Genomic DNA, 7,621 nt, shown 5'->3' on the forward strand with positions numbered 1-7,621 from the left:
CCTAAAGGCCCCATCTCCAAATTCAGTCACATTGGAGGTTAGGACATCCACACAGATTTGAGGGGAAGGGGCGGACACGGTTCAGTCCCTAACGAGGTGATAAGGCAGGAGGTGAGTAGGGATCAGGACCAGATCACGAGGGCCTTGGGTAATACAGGTTTGGGGACATTCTTCTTGACCCACCCACCCCCAGAGGTCCCCAGGGAATTGGCTCCTTTCTGTCCTTTACCTTCCAAGTAGGACTAAGCACTGAGCACAGCTCAACAGTGCATTTTTCAAGGTTGTCCAGGTAAGAGTAGACCCAGTGAGGGGCGCCTGGGTGGCTCAGTCCTTAAGCGTCTGCCTTCAGCTCAGGTCATGATCCCAGGGTCCTGGGATCGAGCCCCACATCCGGCTCCCTGCTGGGTGGGAAGCCTGCTTCTCCCTCTCCCACTCCCCCTGCTTGTGTTCCTGCTCTCGCTATCTCTCTCTCTGTCAAATAAATAAATAAAATCTTAAAAAAAAAAAAAAAAAAAGAGTAGACCCAGTGTGAACCAGCAGAGAGAAACTGCTGGAAGAGTAAATGCCTAGGAGGGATTATGCAAATTAGATACAAGGGACCCTCCTCTTTAGGCTTCCTTCCTTCCCTGGATCAGCTGTCCAGGGCTATGGAAAAGAACCTAAGCCTTCAGTCCCTGCATTTAACAGATCTGAAGGCCTAGTGTGCCAGGGATTGCATTAGGCCCTGGGGGCCCTTGCAGAGCTTTTGTTCTAGGCCCATTACCATCCAACATGGTAGCCACCAGCACAGTTGGCCAGTCTGAACAGAGATGTGCTAAAGTATAAAATACACAACAGATTTCAAAGGCTTAATATAAACTATCTCATTACTAATTTTTATATTGGAGGCATCTGAAATGGTGTTTCCATTATATTTGCTTAAATAAAAAGTATATTATTAAAATTAATTCCGGGGCGCCTGGGTGGCTCAGTCTGTTAAGTGTCTGCCTTCGGCTCAGGTCATGACCCCAGGGTCCTGGGATCGAGCCCCGCATCAGGCTCCTTGCTCAGCGGAGAGCCTGCTTCTCCCTCTCCCACTCCCCCTGCTTGTGTTCCCTCTCTCGCTGTGTCTCTCTCTGTCAAATAAATAAATAAAAATCTTTAAAAATAAATAAATATATAAATAAATAAATAAATAACATTAATTCTATTTATTTCTTTTTACCTTTTTTTATGAGACTCCTAGAAATTTCGAAATCACATATGTGACTTACATTGTGGTGGCTCACATTCAATTTCTCTTGGACTGTGCTCTTCTAGACTAGGGTCCACCCAGAGACCGTGTCTGATCAAGCTCATTTGGGAATCAAAGGGGACCTTGATCTGGACCACCATTCATAAGGATTAGGGGATTTGGAGCAAATGCCTCTAGCTGATGTATCTGTTTTAAAATGAGCTGTAGGGGCGCCTAGGTGGCTCAGTGGGATGAACATCTGGCTCTTGGTTTCAGCTCAGGTCATGATCTCATGGGTTGTGGGATCAAGCCCCGCATTGGGTCCCGCGCTCAGTGCAGAGTCTGCTTGAGATTCTGTCTCTGCTTCTCCCCGGCTTGTGCTCTTTCTCTCAAATAAATAAATAAAATCTTTTTTTAGAAAAATGAACTGTAGGGCCAGAAATAAATGAGAAAAAGAGGGAAAGAAAGATGAGATCAGCACATAGCTGGGGAGACTGGGAGGGATGTAAAGAGTCTCTGAGGCCTGAGAGCCATTTTCCAACTTGCCCTCTGTGGTAGGCAAAATCATGGCCCCCCAAAAATGCCCATGTCCTAATCCCTGGAACCTGGCAATGGATTATCTTTCCTGGTGAAAGGAACCTTGCAGATGTGATGAAGGATTAAGGATTTTCAGTTGAGAAGATCATCCTGGATTATCCAAGTGGACCCAGTGTAATCACCAGGGTCCTTATAAGTGAGAGGGAGGCACGAGGTTCAGAAGGGGGTGTGGAGGTAATGCCATTGCTAGCTCCGAGGATGGAGGAAGGGACCACGAGCCGAGGAATACAGAAGCTAGAAAAGGCAAGGAAATGGATTTCCATTCCCTCAAGTTTCCAGAAGGGATGCAGCCCTGTGTTCTAGCCCAGGGAGATGCCTTTCAGATTTCTGACTTCTCGAACTAAAAGATAATAAATTTGTGTTGCTGTAAGCCTCTAAGATTGTGGTGATTTGTTCAAGTATAGTAAGGAAAGCCCTGGGTTGGGTCTTCAATCTGCCTAGAGGGTCTTTGGACAAGTCGCTTTTCCTCTCTGCTAAGGCTGGGGGCAGAAAGGTTGGGGGGGATGGGTGGCATTCTAGTAGAGAGGAGTGACATATTTGTCTGGACTGGGCACAGATGTCATTATGAAAATTAGGACAAAACAATTGCCAAAAATCTGGATGGCTGTCCAGCATCTCATTTAGTTCTGAGAACAGCCCCATGAGTTAGAGAACTATTATTATCCCATTTCAGAGCTAAGGAAACCAAGGTCAGAGAGGTTGGGTAACTTGCCCTTGGTCAACCTTGGTCTACAGACTGCTGAGAGGCACCCTTTGCTGATGGAAGAGATTTGACCACGGATCCGTAAGTTTCATTAATTCATTCATCCCACAGATAGCTGGCATTCAGGGTTGACTGATGAACAACTCAGGCCAGATGAGTCTCATCATGGGACGGCGGGGGCGGGGGGTGGTTACTGAGGGGCTGTTTTCATAGTACTATGTGCTTCTGAGCCTCAGAACCCAACGCCCTCCCAGGATGCCATGACCAAATTCATCATGGTTCCTATCTTTGCTTTCCTTGGGAATCCCCCCCAATACAGGCCCCTCTCATCATCCCGGGTTCCTTCTCTCATCTCTGTTGTTCTCTGTGTTGTCTTTTGCTCTACCTGTCTCCTCCCTCCTTCATCCTTCCCAAATTCTTCCATCCTGACCCCTGCAAACCACTCCCTGAATATTCCCTCCGACTATTACCCTAACTAAAACCAGCTCCTTCCCTGGAGATATCCCCACAGTCCTGATTGAAGGCTCTCCACTCCCCCAACTCACCAAACAGCTCAAGGTCTAGAAGAGGAGAGGGGTGGTCAGCATATACCACAGAAACAAATGAGCCCAAACCCCAGTGGTTCACACATACAAAGGCAGAGACTCACCCATGTCCCCTTGTCCAACGTGGGGTGGCTGGGCTCTGCTCCACACCTTTGTGCATGGACCCAGTCTCTTCATTCACAGGAGCCTCCGAAACATTGCAATACCCTGGCAGAGAGAAAAGACACATGGACCACCATGAGCTAGCTCTTGAAGCTTCCACTCAGAAAAGATGCACGTCATTTGTGTTCATATTTCACTGGCTAAAGTAAGTCATATGGCCAAGCCTGATAACTGGGCATCCTTCAGGAGAGACAGCAAATATCGTGAACAATAATACAATACGCCATTGTATTGACACCCCAATAGTGTTTCCAGATATTATTAATCCTTCTCCCTACTCCTATTTTTAAAGATTTTATTTATTTATTTGAGAGGGAGAGAGAGCATTGCTCATGAGTGGGAGGGAGGGGCAGAGGGAAAGGGAGAAGCAGACTGGGCAGAGCCCAATTTGGGGCTCAATCCCAAGACCATGAGATCATGACCTGAGCCAAAGTCAGACGCTTAACCGACTGAGCCACCCTGGTGCCCCGATACTCGTATTAAAAAAAAAAAAATCCTGCTTCCCCTTGACAGACCTTGTAGAGTGATGTCTAGACCCTCTTGTCTTCCAGCTCTTCACAGTCTCCCGAGAAATCTGAGTGTCACACTTAGCTCTCCCCTCTCCTTCACCCCCTATCAGATCCTTTAGAATGTTCCAGAGGTTCTCTGTCACTTCTCTCAGTCCCCACAGAAGCTACCCTCCTCCAAGCCACCATCATTTCTTGCCTGAACTACTGCTGCAGCTTGCTCTACAATTAATCCACCATCTACCCAACAAACAGGGTAGATCCAGTCACACCGCTTAAATCCTTCCATAGTTTCCCACTGGCCTTCGGGGAGAGTCTAAAATCCTTACCTTTTCCTAGAAAGCTCTTCCCAGCAGACTCCCGCCTGCTGCCTCAGGCCCTGGCCACCGTCCTGGTCACTACACAGTCCAGCCCCTGGGCTTCTTCGGTGTCATGCACCGACACTTGAATTACTTTATGGTTTTCACAGCATAGTTCTCTTTGCCTGGAACTCTCTCCTCCCACCCTAACCCCCTTCATCTCTCAGGTCCCAACTTCCTCACTGAGGCCTTCAGATCCAGTATTCTTTCTGTGCGAGTGCTCCTGCAGTGCCCCCTATTGCCCCCTGTGAAACACTCAGCACACCCCATGGCGCTTGCTCAGTGCCCCTCCTGCCCACCCAGACCGGAGCAGCATGAAGACAGGGGCTGTCTGCACCACTGCTACATGTCAGTACAGGGCTCATGCTCAGTAAATATTTTTTCAGTGACACAATGAACTTGTCATACATAGAGACCGAGGGAAGGAAATGATCAAGGTTGACAGCTGCAATGAGCTAGGAGGAAATTAGCCTCCTGACTTAATCAAGAGGCAGAAGAGGCTGGGACACTTGGACCACCTCTGGATCCCTTAGTCCTGAACTCACCATACACCATTCCCTTCCTGCCTTTCCCTCTATGTTTCTAGACCTCATAAAGTGCCTTCCTCCCCCACACCTATTGAAAGAAATCTGGTTCCATGACTGAGAGGGTGCTTCTTTCTCTCCTCCCTCATCCTCAGCCCTGCTGTTCTCACCTCTCCCCCAGTCCTTCCCAGTGCGTCCCACAGGTCCTCCCAGCCAAGGCAGCTGGAAGAGGCCGGAGCCTCACCAAAATGTTGCTTGTCCTCAGATTCGTTCCTGAGCAGAAGGACGTGAATGACACTCTGAAGGAAGAAACATCCTGAGGCATCCGTGAGACATGTCCCAGGCCCGGGCTTGTTAAATCTGGCTGCCAAACCAGGCTGTGTTATGGGTGTGATGTGAACAGCTTTGGAAAGGCTTCCGTGTCAAGGCCTAGTTCCTCCTTCTAGGGCTAACACGGGTCTGAAATTATAGCACTGGAGATGGTATTAGTTTACCGGGGCTGCCGTGACAAAGTACCACAGACCGAGGGGCTCAAACAGCAACAGAAATGAACTTTCTCACGGTTCTGGAGGCTATGCAACCAAGATGGAGGTGTTGGCGGGTTTGGTTTCTGCTGAGGCCTCTCTCCTTGGCTTGTAGACTGTTCACATTACTGGTTCAATTTCTGTTTTTCTTTTTCTTTTTTTTTTTTTAAGATTTTTTATTTATTTATCTGAGAGAGAGAATGGGAGACAGAGAGCATGTGAGGGGGAGGATCAGAGGGAGAAGCAGACTCCCCACTGAGCAGGGAGCCCCATGCGGGACTCGATCCAGGGACTCCAGGATCATGACCTGAGCCGAAGGCAGTTGCTTAACCAACTGAGCCACCCAGGCGCCCCAATTTCTGTTTTTCTTACCAAACCCCAGTTGCCTCCAAACTGCCACCTGGAGCCATATACCTAAATTTTGGCCAATTGGATATGAACAGAAGGAAGGTGGGTGTCTTCTGGGTCATGTCCTTAAAAGGAAGCTAATGGCTCCTTACTTTGAGTTCTGTCTTCTCATACACTAGGACATGAATTTGGTGACAGGGGGATGGCTTCAGCCATGTAAGTCAGGATGATGCTCAGAGCAGGGCGATATAAAAGGCAGGACCTATGACCTCTTGCGGGGGAGCCGCCTACCCACTCTGGGGCTTTTTTTGTGAAATAAATGTCTTCGGAGGCATTCTGTTCTAGCTTCCCTTTGTTCTACCTCAGTCCAAACTCTAATTCAGACAGCTCTAAAAATCAAAAATATAGAAGCCCCCCAAACTTAAATAATATAATACAAATAACTCTCGAGTTAAAAAAATAAAACATCAAAGAAAGAAATCCTTATAACTGGATGGCAATAAAAGCATGACCAAAAGCAGTGTTTGAGGGTAATTCTAGCTTTCAACATTTTTATCAAAGAAGATTGAAAACCGGGGCACCTGGGTGGCTCAGTCGTTAAGCCTCTGACTTCTGCTCAGGTCATGATCCCAGGGTCCTGGGAACGAGCCAAGCATCGGGCTCCCTGCTCAGCGGGGAGTCTGCTTCTCCCTCTGCCTGCCACTCCCCCTGCTTGTGCTCGCTCTCTCAAATAAATAAATATAAAATCTTTAAAAAAAGAAAAAGAAAAAGAAATTACATATGAAACAATAGAGAAAATCCAAAAAACAAGAAAAATGCTTTCAGGCGGAAATAAAGTAGAAAAATCAGGGAAAATTAACAAAAAAACAAAAGTTGGCTATTTGAAATGCTCCAGGCAAAGCTGCTGGAGAGAAAAAAGAAAGATGCCAAATAAAAATGTAATTCATAGTGAAAAGGGAGAAAGAACTACAGATATAAATATTTTTAGAGTAATAAAACAAAAATTCAAACTCTATAAACCAATACATTGTTTTTTTAAGAGAGTGCACAAGTGGGGGCGGGGAGGGGCAGAGGGAGAGGAAGAGAGAGAATCTTAAGCAGGCTCCACACCCCGCAGGGAGCCTGATCTCACAATCCTGAAATCATGACCTGAGCTGAAATCAAGAGTCAGATGCTTAACCAACTAAGCCACCCAGGCGCCCCTAAACCAATACATTTTAAAATGTTGACAAAATGGACGGATTCCTGTAAGAATAGAAAATGCCAATATTTAAAAAAAAGAGGCAACAGCCTTGAATAGACCAATGAAAGACCATGAAAGAACCAGAAATTTTAATTAAAAGAAGCCCCAGAAAGTTCACCGGGGGGGTTCTACCAAACTTTCAAAGAACAAATAACACCTGCCATATACAAATTATTACAGAGAAAAGGAAAAGAAATTCATTTCATGAAGCTGATATATCCTTGATTCCTCAACTGAATAAGGACAATATGGTGAAAGAATATTAGAGACCCATTTTACTTTCTAAATGCACACACAATTCCTAAATAATATATTAGATAAGAAAATACAAATAGGGGCGCCTGGGTGGCTCAGTTGGTTAAGCGACTGCCTTCGGCTCAGGTCATGATCCTGGAGTCCTGGGATCGAGTCCCGCATCGGGCTCCCTGCTCGGTGGGGAGTCTGCTTCTCCCTCTGACCCTATCCCCTCTCATGCTCTCTCTATCTCATTGTCTCTCTCAGATAAATAAATAAAATCTTTAAAAAAAAAATCTTTAAAAAAGAAAATACAAATAATTTGCTACAAATAAAATGGCATCGAGTAGGTTTCAATAAGCATCGGAAAGGTAACAATGTAATGCACTATATTATGGAATAAAGTAGGAAAGTCACATGGTCGCCCCCACAGATTAAAAAAAAAATTGATAAAATTCAACACCTACTGGGCGCCTGGGTGGCTCAGTTGGTTAAGCGACTGCCTTCAGCTCAGGTCATGATCCCAGGGTCCTGGGATCGAGTCCCGCATCGGGCTCCCTGCTCTGCGGGGAGCCTGCTTCTCCCTCTCCCACTCCCCCTGCTTGTGTTCCCTCTCTCGCTGTGTCTCTCTCTGTCAAATAAATAAATAAAATCTTTAAAAAA

General features: G+C 46.4%; 1 long non-coding RNA gene across 1 annotated transcript in view; it reads right to left on the reverse strand.

Moving 5' to 3' along the window:
* Window positions 1-1,208: 1,208 nt before the first annotated feature.
* The window catches only part of LOC145717591 (uncharacterized), a 14,382-nt gene continuing 7,969 nt past the window's right edge, over window positions 1,209-7,621 (reverse strand). Inside the window, exons 2-3 of the long non-coding RNA XR_014140922.1 lie at window positions 3,163-3,265; window positions 1,209-2,044 (exon numbers count right to left, since the gene is read on the reverse strand). This is a non-coding gene — a long non-coding RNA (uncharacterized LOC145717591). The remainder of the gene's footprint in view (window positions 2,045-3,162; window positions 3,266-7,621) is intronic.

The sequence above is a fragment of the Leptonychotes weddellii genome, chromosome 16, assembly GCF_054177405.1.
Source record: "Leptonychotes weddellii isolate Sample4059 chromosome 16, ASM5417740v2, whole genome shotgun sequence".
NCBI classification, from domain to species: domain Eukaryota; kingdom Metazoa; phylum Chordata; class Mammalia; order Carnivora; family Phocidae; genus Leptonychotes; species Leptonychotes weddellii.